Raw genomic sequence first — 13,858 nt, forward strand, 5'->3', positions numbered from 1 at the left:
TTTTTATGTTATAAAATAACTCCCCCTGTAGTGGTCTTCCCAAATACATTGGGGTTTGTTTAAATATAACACTAGTAATTCATATACAATTGTTCTTAAGTGAAATGTTTAAGAATAGTCTGTCTTTCAAGTTCAGCAGTGTCTTCAAAAACACCTGATAAACATCCAGCAGATCGTTATGAGCTATTTATTTAATCTAAAAAGTACTTTTCCATACTTTTTTTTTTTTGGTTAAATGTATATGGATAATTAACGAAGTAAAAATGTTTCAAGGGATTCCAGGTAATGCACAGTGTTATAGTAGATTCTGGGGCTAAGTCAGTTCTAGGATTTAGTATCTTCACTTGTAGAATTAGGATTATATGCTAACATACCAAGTACACAGAAAGATTGACTTATAAAAGTAGCAATTCCTAATCAACAGAGTGGGATAAGACAGGAAGGAAGAACATAAAAGACATAATTAACCAAAAGAATAAAAGGTTCTAAAGCTGTGGAAGTATAGTAGAATAAAAGCTTAGGTATGAAATTGAAAAGTGATTTGATTTAGCCAATTTCTATAGAAAGTAACTCAAATATATAGATTCCCACTTTTATTCTAATTTAGAGCATTCTTAAAGTAATAACTCCAAAACAAATTGAATAATACCCATCTTGTTTGGGAGATATGTCAACAAATGAGGTTATTAAGTTCCTTTGACAAACATTCCACATATGTCTAATTTATTTTAATTTTGTCAGCAAATATTTTCTCATGCCATGCATCGGAAAGAGATTTTTTTTTTCTCCTGAGGTATACACATTGAATCACCATATTTATATATTTTTCATAAATACAGCAAAAAAACCTTGTCTAGGAAAATCACTTTCAAACTCTTGGCTTGACAAATGACTTTGGTCTATTTATTGCTCTTCAAGAATAACATTTAATTTAAACAATTTATTCTGCAGTAGTGACAAATCTAAGATTTTCTGCTAGGAAATCGCATCCCATTCCCCTCCTGTAGTTTAGCTCAATGAACTCTAAAAATAAAATTTCAAATAATAGTAGATATACATTGAGTTACTCCTAAATAATACTTCAGAACACAACAGGCCTTGTAGTAAATCTGAATGTAGGAATGATTCCCTACAGATGCCAGAGACCCACCACAGCCATTGTATTATTAGTTACACCAGGAAGCCTTGTCACAGTGCGGGACTGCTGAACCTGGAAATACTCTGAAATGTCACAGACCAAATCTCCATTGCTGTGTAGAATCTACAGAGACCTGTAAAGGTATTTTAAGTTGGATTGACATTTCTGTTTCCTCAAAAACTTTAGCTTTCAAGAAATTCACGTTCTCTGGTTCTGTTGTTTGCTTCTTCCTATATTGTATGTATATCATTTCTCGGTAATACTCTTAAATAGCTGTATATTGTGTTTGATTCAAGGAGTTTATGGATTGCATATGAATATAGAACACTAATTGAACAACTTGGAGGAAAAAAAATGTTTTTCAAGATGTTTAAAACATGCACAAATCCTAAGCACTAACAACAACAAAAATACATTATTTATTTTATAAAATAGGTGTTTAATTTGATAATAATGAAAATTCAGTATGTAAAACTACAGAAATAATATCATAAATGTTAAGAAACTTTTCATTTACACATTACCAGAATTGCTAATCAGGAAAAAATGTAAAATTCAATCAAATTAAAAAGAAAATTAGAACTATGCTTTAAACATTAAAGTGTGAATTGGACAACAGAGGCAATAATCTAGATAACTGAAATTAAACCAAAAAACTTTCATGATCATTTCCAAATTTGTAAGCATTTTTTTTTTTTTAAAGTAGGCTCCACGTGGACCTAGTGTGGAACCTAACATGGATTTTGAACTCATGACCCGGAGATCAAGACCTGAGCTGAGATCAGGCGTCGGACACTTAACTGAATGAGCCACCCAAGCACCCCATTTTTAAGCATTTTTAATGACAAACATTTTTGCCTGCTTATTGGGATAATTTTTGTAAATTCTCTACTATGTATAGGCACAGCTTTAAAGTCAGTAAGAAAATGGGGCAAAAAAGCTAGGTATATATTCAGGAAATAATAGTTTATTAAAATCACTGATTTAATGCTTACTTGTGTTTATAATAATGATGTCCATGTTATTTTAATATGAAACTAATTTTTATTTGGAAAAAAATTGTTCAAGCTCTTCTATACTGTTAGGAGTTAGTTGAGCAGTTAGGTAGTCAGGGTGAGGGTCCCCAAAAAGAAAATATGGAGTCAGGACAGCTAAAATAAAATAGCACTGACATCCTGTTTTGCAGCTTAGCCAGGACTGCACTGACATTCTGCTTTGTAGCCTTTGCAGAAATGACTTCCGCAAAACGTCCTAAAATAAGACAGTTAACCACAAAAGCATCTGTCAATATCAGGAGCAAGGGACAGTTAAGACCTGTGCCCCCAGATGTCAGCAAAAAAAGGACCATCAGCATGTGGACGTTAACCTAATAGGTAGACAAATACATGACTGAAGCCCTGTTTGGCATGACTCAGCATACCGTGATTGCTTAAGATAGTTCTGCAAAAGAGCTTATAAAACCCCCTAAACTTAGAAACAAGGGCAACCCACTTGGATCCCCCTCCCCCTCTGGGACCTTTGTACTCTTCCTCAAGAAACTTTGCTTTGCTGCACACCACTATTCATCTGGTCTACGTCTTCATTTTTCTACGTTGTGTAACCAAGAATCGCAGGCACTAAGGGGACACAAAATCCTGTAAAAATACCAATTATTTCTAGAAGACCATTTCCTTAGTTAGATTTCTGAAAGTATTTGGAATGTTGTAGATTCTTGCTGTTTTATTGTGTCTCAGAATTTACACTGTACTGTAAAATGATTTCATGGAGGGTCTAGCCTCTGATGAGATCCTTTTGGGGTAGGCAAAGGGAGAATGCTAATACCTGTCCATCAGCATTCTATTTCAATTGGCATCAGAATGTTGGCTTTCTCATGGGGCGTATTGTGGCCTATTTTGAAGCCGTCCTCCTTAAGATGTATATAGTACACAGTCCATATCTTGGCTTGACAGCACCACTACCTTAAGCAGTAGAAACTTGTACACCTGGGCCTAATTCATTTTCTTCTCTCCTCAGCACACTGGTTGTGGTTCATTCAGTAAACCACCAGTCTTCAAGATTCCTCAGAAAGGAAACAAACAACGAAGCTCCAAGTGGTTATATATATTCCCAAACTACTAAGGGCAAATGTCAATTTCTCAAGAATATTCCCTTCCAGTGGCAGTTCTGGGGTGGGCCTAAGAGCTTTTGAAGTTTTTGAAACATCTAACCAGAAATGATCGATGTCAGCTCTCCTTTTGGTAAAAATCCCTAGTCTCTCTGAGAATGAGCTCCCTTCAGTTATTTTAATGAGCTACCCCTCAGCACTGACAGACTCATTTTCTCCCTCTAAGTTCTCCATTTTCTGCCTATATGGCTGGATTGGTGGGAATTAAGGTTGAAGCACTAGTTTGGATATCCTCTGGACAAGTAGGTGAAGTCTGGGGTAGGTTTAGGGTAGAACTCTGGCAGCGTCATAATTGTTTTATAATGTTAATGGACTTGGCTGTTGTCCTCAGAATTGAAAAAAGAGAAGACCGATTTTACATATTGTAATATATCTCAGCTAGTCCACTGATACAACTAGAACTTTCCTGTAATACATGAATGAAAGGGGTGAGAGTTGTGAAGAAAAAACACTACAAAAATTACAAAGGGAAAGAAGAATCCTTTAATGTGTATAAAGATTATATTCTGTGAACATAGAGCCACAAAGGGGTGTGCTAATATAAATATAAAATTAAAGATCTATTTTGTGTGATATGAATAAACACCAAGCTTTGATGGTCATTATATTAGCTCTGAGTAAAACCTCACTGCCTGTAATGTTTTATGAATATTTCACTTCACTTTTTTTTAAGAATTTAAAGTGGCAGAATAATGAGAAATTAACTGTCTAGTTTTGTTTCATTTTTTTTTCTGCCATAGCACAACAGAATGGATAAAATGTTATTCTGTTCCACCCTCCTTTTGTAGCAGGGAGCTCTGCTTTTGTGTCCTTGAATTCTGGGTTTCTTTATTTCCTGGGTAAATGGACAGAGAGTTTTCTTGTGTGTTAGTGGGCAATAGAGAGAAGTTGTTGGGCAGAATATAAAAAATAATATGTATAAAAAAGTAAAATCCCCTGTTTCCCTACACCCATTCCAATCTTTTGAATACACATGATTCACTTGACTGACAGGGACTGTAGCATCTTTGCACTTTGTCACATAAAGGTCTGTGGTTCTCCAATGACTCTTATTTCTCTAATCTCCCCGTGGAGGCTGTGGTGGATTATGACAATTCCAACCTTTCTAGACATTCACATCACTTACTCCTTCTGGAATAGTCTCAAAATTTCAAGAGATACACAGAATCCTAATTCCCTCAGAAGAAACCAAAAGAAATATGTACATATGTATATGTATGTATATATTTGTTAACATCTTCACCTTTTTTTGTTGTTTTAACAAATCTATGAAAATGTTTCTGTGCTTTCCAATATGGTAGTCACCAGCTGTGTATTGCTTTTGAGGACTTAAAATGTGCCTAGTGCACTGGGGAACTAAATTTTAACTTTCATTTAATTTTAATTAACTTAAAATTAAATTTAGGTAGTTAATGTAGCTTCTGGTTACCACTGGACAGTGGAATCCAAAGGAAAAGTCAGTTTTATTTTGTGAAGTGTTATGTGAAGAAACATTTTAGAGAAAAAAAGTATACATATTTTCATGCAGTTACAGACATTTGGAAACTTTGGTTTTACGTTTGTAAGAACAAATTAAAAATGGGAAAATGGCAGTTAAAGCGGAAAGCATATACCGATTACTTAGAAACAATGGGCCACAAAATTTCCTGATACAAAGAGGATAAAGGAGAGTGAAATATTTCATAACATGTAGATGATTAATGATTTTACAATATCAGTCTTTTTAGAGATGCTATAAAACATTATGAAGGGGCTTATATCTCAGAATCTGAAAATTCACAAGATGAATTTTCAAGTACACGAAAGGTGAAATTTTCAATCATAAATAAAAGGCACTATGTTCTCTGAGTTGTCTGTGAAAACTCTGTTAGACAAGTCAGGTAGAAAGCACAAGTCATGGAAAGGGGGGATTCTGTTTTTCAATTAGCACGTAAATCTGAAGCTGATAATCAGAGTTTAGTACTTTTACTGAGATTACAGTTTTGTTTTCCTTCAGTATCATAAATTTAGCAAAGGATTATTGGAAATAAAGATAAAATCACAATGTAGCTGTTAAATTATTCTGCTTTCTTGAAGACTTTCTGAAAAATTATATTAATATGAATACATGTAACATTTTATAATTATGCTAAGATGTGTACAGAAAATAGCCTGTGACGTTCTTATTTATCTAGTAGGGAATTTAAGCATTTAGTAAAGTTATATTTATAAATTTTTTGTTTCATTTCACATTTAAGTAATTACCAATGAATTTAAGATCTCTAAAAAAATAAGTGTTTTATGTTTAAAATTATAGACATAAATATCTGAGACGAATCTAGCTAATAGTGATATGTAAGGACTTCTTTTTGTTTTCTAGAAATTATCCTCTAATGTGCATTTGTATTAAATATAATTTAATGAAATTTCTAGTCATGAAATTTGAAAGTTCACTAAAAGATATTGAAGATGAAGAACTAAATATTTTATCATGCTTGAATGTTTACATGGGTATTTCATTTGGGAAATGGTTTTCCTGTAGACCTATATTGTGTATTTCACTACATACTATATTTGTCTCCAGAACTAGTTAGCAAGAGTTATGGAGTAAATCCACTATGATGTAAAGTATCAATTACATTTCCCTTATGCACCAGTATCTCCTTTTGTCCTTTGTTTAGACAGTGCTGCCATTTGTGTGTGTGTGTTTATGTGTGTGTATCCGTGTGCCTGCATGACAAAATAATCCATTTGGAGACTAGTGAAGGGAATATTGTGTTTTCTGTTAATTCAATGACAATTTCAAAACTAAGCTCTTGGGGCACCTGGTGGCTCAGTATTTAAGTGTCTGGCTCTTGGTTTAGGCTCGGTTCATGATCTCATGGTTCATGTGATCGAGCCCTGTATCAGGCTCCATGTTCAGGGGGGAGTTTGCTTGAAGACTGTCTTCCTCTGCCCCTCACCCCACTCATGCAAGCATGTGTGTGCGTGCTCTCTCTTGCTCTCTAAAATAAATAAGTAAATCTTCAAAAGGCTAAGTGCTTATGGAGAAAGTAAGATGTTATAGGCAAAGCCTTTTTTTGCATTGTGTATGGTAAGAATAAAAATTAAGTCATACACTTTCTATTGGGTTTGTTCATCATGACATACTATATTCCAATAAGGTCACACATAATCCTAACTAAGCCAACTTTCTGAAAAGAATATTATTTATCTCATTCGCTCTCCCTCAAATAATATTTTTGCTGCCACACATGTTACTCTTTTAAAGTGTTTCTTCAGTGTTTAAGAGAATCACAGAGCACATAATTCTTTATCAGTTTAATAGTCAGTACCCTCATGCTCCTGTAGATAGTCAAACAGAATGCCAAAAACAGGTACATCAGAACAGACTCTGAGATTCTTGTCCAAACATACCACATCCTACTCTAGTATCTTTATAAAGTGAAACATGCTTGTGCTGACCCTTTCATGACTTTTAAGACATTTCAATAATTTACAATTTATTCCAATTCCCTCTTAGTACTTTCCTTTTATGAGGAAATTGGAATCCTCTTTTACCAGGGACCTGCCAACATGGGCTGTGTTTGCACCAGAACTGTGAAGAAAGCAGTCTGGGTCATCACTGAGAAGTACTACACATGCCTGGGCAACAACTTCCACACCAAGTGTGTGTGTGTGAGGAGACTGCTGTTATTCCCAGCAAGAAGCTCTGCAACAAGGTAGCAGGCTATGTCACATATCTGATGAAGCAGATGCAGAGAGGCCCTGTGAGAGGTATCTCAATCAAGCTGCAGGAGGAGGAGAGAGAAAGGAGAGATAATTACGCTCCTGAGGTCTCAGCCCTGGATCAGGAGATCACTGAGGTAGATCCTGACACTAAGGAAATGTTGAAACTCTTGGGCTTTGTCCAACCTGCAGGTCACTCAGCCTACAGTTGGGATGAATTTTAAAACACCATGTGGTGCCACTTAAATCCTTCTGCTGCTCTGTTTCTTCAGTAAACCTTGAAAAACAACAACAGCAACAGCAACAACAATAAAAGAAATTAGAATAAAGTCCCCTATTATTCTAAAATTATTTCCACTTATAATATTTATATATTATAAATTATAGCTATTTTAGGGGATTTCACTGTACACGTTTCATATATATGCACATACTGTAGCTCTCAATTACATAATAGGTGGTAATAATGCTAAATAAACTTACGGATTTCCTTTGGTATTCTGTGTTCTGATAATGTATTACCATGTATGTTATATAGAAAAAATATCATTTTAACATTCCTCTTCTCAGGTTGTTGCATAGCAGTGCATATGCCATCATTCTGTTATTTTTGTCACATGCATAATTTAAAAAGATACAGTGCTTTATCATGGCTTTGAAGGAATTACTGCCCTTAAGAATTCCACTATATTATTAATATGTTACTCAATAGGTACTTTTCAAACATCCTCACTAAAATAGGCAATATCGTTTCCTCTATCATTTTCCTCCATCCCGTTTTTCATAAGAAAATCTGAGCACGTGAATAAACTCTTTTATAAATAGAATCTATTTCCAAATTAAGAAAGAAACAAACATATTTAAGATGATTTTCTAATGATTTCATAGTAAGGTTCTAACTGTATTAATAACAACTGTTATAAAGGTACATATTTACTGAATATATGTTTATATTATATCTAATATATGCTTATATTATTAAGATACTATAAAATAAAATGTTCAGGACAGGGGAATTTTCTGAATTTAAAAGTAGTGGAAGAATTCCCAAAGAAGAATGTCAGTAGATTTTCATCATAAAATACCACAACTTCTCAAAATAAGAAAATCACAATTAAAAGACAAATAGCTGTGGATCACAGTATTAAAATAAATTAAACTGTGTTTAAATCATTACAGTTCAAATGCTTCAGACAAATAGATCCGGAAATACTAATGTGATAATAGATAAACGAGCACATTTTAAATTGACAATTCAGAAGAGAACAATTATGATATTTCCTACAAATATTCAAAACCCATCTGAACATGAAGCAGCTGATCAAATTACGTTTTAACAGAAAATTTTCATTTCTCGTTCCCTAATACAATCCTACAGGGAAGATATGAACTCTGGGGTTCAAGATATATGTGTACATTTTTGTGGTCACATCTTAGTAGCTCTTTAAAAATTTAGACTCTACAACATAACAAAATCTAACTTTTTCTCCTCTATGTGTGCCCGTTGCCCTTTATGATCCTTTCATGCTCTGCTTTTCAGTGGTGTCCTTAAGAAGGTCTTATTCTTGGATTTCAGTGTAACCTTACCATCTCTGCTATTAATTAACCTTTCTTCCTCTGAACTGGTTACACATTCAGTGTGCATGTTTGTCTTCCTTTGTTCTATTTGAGCTGTCTGTGAAATGTAGCAGAGGAACCAAGGCTTTCTCAGCAAAAGGGCACCAACTCTTTTTACAGCCTACTCCTTGGTTCATGGATTCTCAGCGGTCAGTTTGAGACCATAATTGTGTTCGTGTGTCACCCCAGACTACTCTCAGGGGTCTGCCCTCAATCCCTTATTCCCTTACAGAATCTTAAATACCATTTCCAGTCCCTTTACCATTTAAGCTTTCAACTAAACAACTTCAAGATACAATTCTCAGGGGAGAACTGGGGGGAAAAAAGAAGTGTAGTTGAAAACTAGCTTCTGTTGTGTTGTATTCAGATAACGAGTGGCCAAACTGCAGAAATTTCTCTGTCCTTCCAAAACATATTTCTGAAAGAAGAGGAAGGTGATTCAGATAACTGTCACAAGCCCAGCAAATCTCATTTATATAGATGTTAAATGGGGTTTGGTTACTGTTTTTCAATCAGAGTAACCACAGTGTGGCACTTGACTATTCAGTGTATACTGAAAAAGGATTAACATTCTACAGAAAAACATCACTGTTGCCATTTGTCTAAAAAGTACTGCTGTGTCTGGGTAATTCATTTTAAAGAAATAATTGCGGTATTTAAATATAAGGAGTTTTTAGAAGTTAATTCTCTCAGTGAAGTGATACAGATTGAATTTTCTTCTAAACATAATTTGAGTAACAGAGGTAAGGGATCAGCTGTATACTTACTTCTTGTGACTTTGGGTCAAGTTAACTATGTCCTCAAAATACATTTTCAGCACTTACTGGAAAGAACGATCAACCTTACTTGACCAGCAAACCCAAAATTAGGAACAGGTGAGGCAGTTTTGTTAGAAGCAGCTTCTCCATCAGTTAAACAATGGGGGTCATGGAAGTTTTGTTCATGCTGTAATGGAAAGCAGAACAGTGGATAGGAATTTGACTCTAAAGCACACTTCAGAGATGGAAGACCCTTCACCACTCAATAGGCAAAACGGTGTGGGAGCAGGTATCACACCAACTGTAGCATTAACCTTCAGAATGGATTCCTGATAGTCCCTGATGATTCTCTCATACGTGATTTCAAAGTCAGCATCCAAGTTCCTTGGAGGCAAAGTAGTGTTGTGTTCTATCTCAAAAAGTCTGTAGAAACTTTTTGACCAGCTCAGAAGAGTCTGTCATCAAAAGCTGAATTACTGAACAAGAATTAGGGAACTTTAGCTCACATTGAAAGACAGACCGTAATTGAGTTGATGATCTTGGCCTGAGTCAATTTGAGAGGTCTGGAATTTTCGAAATAATGAGAACAACAAAAACAGGCAGTTTAAATTGGCTTTTTTTTCTTTTTTTTAACTTAAGGAAGATTTATAACAGTTCACCAAAAATATACTTTGTTGAGAAGTTTTTTGCTTTTGTTTTGTTTTCCTATATGTCAGGCAAGTCTTTCTCTGCTGAGAGGTTGACTAAGTGGATACACTATTCTTGTTTCTGTTACCTCTGACTTCTGATCCCTCAGTTGCAACCCCAGGTCTGACTTTGATTTTCTGGAGTGTCACCAAGAAAGGACATCAGAGACTGATGGAATAAACTGGCTTACAGACTTTTTCTTACCTTAAGGTTCCATCAGTTTTATTCTGAGTCACTGTGTTACAAATTTTGCAAAAACAGAGTGCTGCCAATTCACAGTATGCTCTGGCCATGGAGTTCATGGTGATCTTGACGTATGCTACAAATATATCTCAAAAAATTAGGAAGTCAGAGAGAAAGTCAAAGAAAGAAATTTGACTATAAAGTTAAATAAGTAAGGAAGGAAGGGTAATTGGGTATTGGTATTGGAATCTCAGAGGTTGCCTCAATTACAGAGAGAAACATGCCTGGGAGAGATTGAGGAGTTGATTTTATATGTCTCAGTAAACATGATCAACTGAGAATTCCAATTATTGTCCCATCAAATACAACCATTCTTTTTCAAGGCTAGGAACCAGGGATGCCTCTTTGGTTAAAACTGAATACTTGCTGAAAAAGAGAGTGGTAAAATAAGTATTCTTTTATATTGCACTTAGAAGAGAAATGCAACTGTCTATACATAGTAAACTATAAGACATCTCAATTTCCATGTTATTTGAATTATTTGAGAGCATAAGAAAAGTTGTAAAACTTTTCAACTTATTTTAAGACAGTCATCAACTGTATAAGCACGTAACATACCCAAATTTAAGAATCCCAGTACAATAAAATCCTAAATAAAGTATTCACAAATATAATTTACCAGTGTTTGAAAGAAAAAATATCACGACAAAAGTAACATTTAATCATGAAAAGGCAATACATATTTAATATTAGATTTAAATTATCAGTGATCATCTTGATAGTTTTCAAAATTCTGTAATAAATTGAGTTAAAGCATACTTTTATTTAAAAATATATGGACCTCTCAATGTGCTAGAACTAATATACCATCGTTGATGATAACTGTTCTTAGAGGAGAGTTAAGAAATTTATCAATGAGTGACAAATGTATAAATAGTTCCATCTAGATGAGCTATTGCACTAATTGCACAGCATATGGTAAATAATGAGTAAAATGTAGTATATACTCTATGTTGTAAGAAAATAAACATTTAATTACCCTGGGCAGACAGGATAGACATACTTACATATTTTACCCTATACCTCTGCCTAAGTACAATTACCCTAAACATACATTATCTACAAAATGAACATTCTGAAAGGTGGAGGAAGAAAGGCAGACAGGCTAGGGATCTTGAGATCTGAGGAATGACACACTGATGAGTTTCCTAGGTTTTCTTTTTGTGTCATATATCCCAAACTTGGAGATGAAGAAGACAGCACCCTAGAAATAACAAAAGGTGCAGACAAAAATTAAAGTCCCAATAAACATCTGCTGTTTCCAACCAAAAGACAGGAAGTTGGCTGTATAGCAAGACAGAAACTTTTACATAACAAGTACTCTATTGTAAAACAAAACAAAACAAAACAAACTATAGAAAAAACCATGGCACCACCTCCAACCCAGCCAGCAAAAGTAGAGTGGGAAGCCTAGATTTTCACTGTCTCCAGGTTGTAGTAAGGTACACTAGCTTCCCTCCCCTACCACACAGGAGTGGTGTCAGAGAAGCTGAGTTTGGAGCCAAAGCATTCATTTCTTCTAGGTGGTAACAAGGACCCCACATGGTATTAATGGAGACCATATGGTGAGCCTGAAGTAATGAGGCAGCGTTCACCCTCCACCCTTGGGAAAGCATTAGAGGAGGGCTCTTGGAAAATCAAGACTTTCAGTCTTGCCAGCAGTAACAAGGACATCCTCCCCAACTTGGTGTAAGTGGAAAGAGTATAAGATGCTGAAAAAAAGCAGAGCTTAGGCCTCCTAGACAGGGAGATATTAGTAGAGGCCTAGCAGGGACCCAGAACTACCATCTCACGATAATAATAACTACCTGCTGATCTTGGGTATCAACAGAGGCCACATGGGGAACCTGGATCTCTACTTTTCTGGCAATAATGGTGTGGCACTTTGCCCTTTCCTTGCCAGAGCAGTGTCAGAACAAGCCAGCAAAACAGGTTTAAATGAGATCCAGAGTTTCATAATCTCAAAATGTCTAAGCTTCAGTATCAAATTACTGACTCTACCAAGAATCAGAAAGATCTCCAACTGAACAAAAAAGACAATCAACAGATACCAACACTAAAATAACAGAGGTGTTGGAATTATCTGACAAAGGCTTTAAAGCAATCATCACAACAGTGTTTAAATGAGCAATTATGAACATATTTGAAACAAATGACAAATAGAAAGTATGGCAAGGATATAGAAATTCTCAGCGAAGAAACTGAAGCTATAAAGAAGAACCAAAGGGAAATTATGGAACTGAAAAATATGGTAACCGAAATAACTCAGTAGATGAGCTCAATAGCAGAATGGATGGAACAAAGGAAACAATCCATGAACTTAAAGACTCAACAATAAAAATTATCCAATGAGAACAACAGAGAGAACATAAACTGAAAAAAAAAAAAATGAACAGAAGCACAGGCACTAGCAGGGTTGTAAGAAAAGGTTCACATTGGTATAATTGGAGTCCAGGAAGGAAATAAAAAAAAAATAAAAGGATAAAGCTAAAGAGTACTTGAAGAAATAATGGCTGAAAAACCCTCTAATTTGGCAGAAGAGAAACCCACAATTTTAAGAAGCTGAGCAAATCTCAAACAAGATAAACCCAAAGATATCAACATGAAGAGACATCATAGTCAGACTTCTGAAAACTAATAGCAAAGAAAAATCTTGAAAGTTCTGATGAGAAACAACATTTTAACTATCAGGCAAAAATAATTCTCATGACAGCTGGTTTCCCGGAGAAACCATGAAGGCCAGAAAGAAAAGAACTGTCAGCCCAGCATCCTATATTGAGGGAAAATATTCTTCAGGAATGAGGGGGAAATCAAGACATCCTAGAAGAAAGAAATTACAATGAATAGGAATTGATAAAAGAAAATATCCAAATCTCCAAAAAGCATATAGAACATATTCAACAGCAACTATCAGCAGGTAAATACAGATTAACTCCTCCTTGTACAAATACATATTGCACCTACCAGGATTAAAATTAAATAGATTTACAATATTAATTATTGATAAGGATATGAAGGATCTGGAACTCTCATTCACTGTTAGTGGTTGTTTAAATTGGCTATAAGACTTTGGAAAACTGGCTGTATTTACTAAAGCTAAACATATGCCTACATTATGACTTAGCAAATCCACTGCTGCTATATACCCAAAGGACATGTATGTATATGTTCTCAAAATCGTATGCAAAAGAATGTTTGCAATAGCTTTATTCATATTTCCAAACCAGAAAAAACTCAAAAATCTTTCTACAGGAAAATAGATGAGATGTTCTATTCAAATATAGAATATGATACACCTATTAAAAAGGATGAAATTCTGATATGCAGAATAGTATGGATTAATAGATATTGAGCAAAAGAAGCAGAAACAAATGAGAATATATCATATAAATCCATTTATATGAATTTTAAGAACCGACAACACTTATCAATGATTATAAAGGCCAGAATAATTAAGAAATTCTGAGGGTATTAATTAGGAGAATAATGGAAAATTATAGATCTGTTATCTGATATTGGGCATTATGTATGTATCTGTATGTG

The 13,858-nt window shown here is 34.7% G+C and overlaps 1 pseudogene; it reads left to right on the top strand.

Annotated features, from left to right (window-relative positions):
- Positions 1–6,857: 6,857 nt before the first annotated feature.
- On the top strand, positions 6,858–7,256 carry LOC123801230 (small ribosomal subunit protein eS17 pseudogene; annotated as a pseudogene).
- The last annotated feature ends 6,602 nt before the right edge of the window (positions 7,257–13,858 follow it).

Source organism: Ursus americanus, chromosome 17 (assembly GCF_024610735.1).
Source record: "Ursus americanus isolate L20-20 chromosome 17, mUrsAme1.1.p, whole genome shotgun sequence".
NCBI classification, from domain to species: domain Eukaryota; kingdom Metazoa; phylum Chordata; class Mammalia; order Carnivora; family Ursidae; genus Ursus; species Ursus americanus.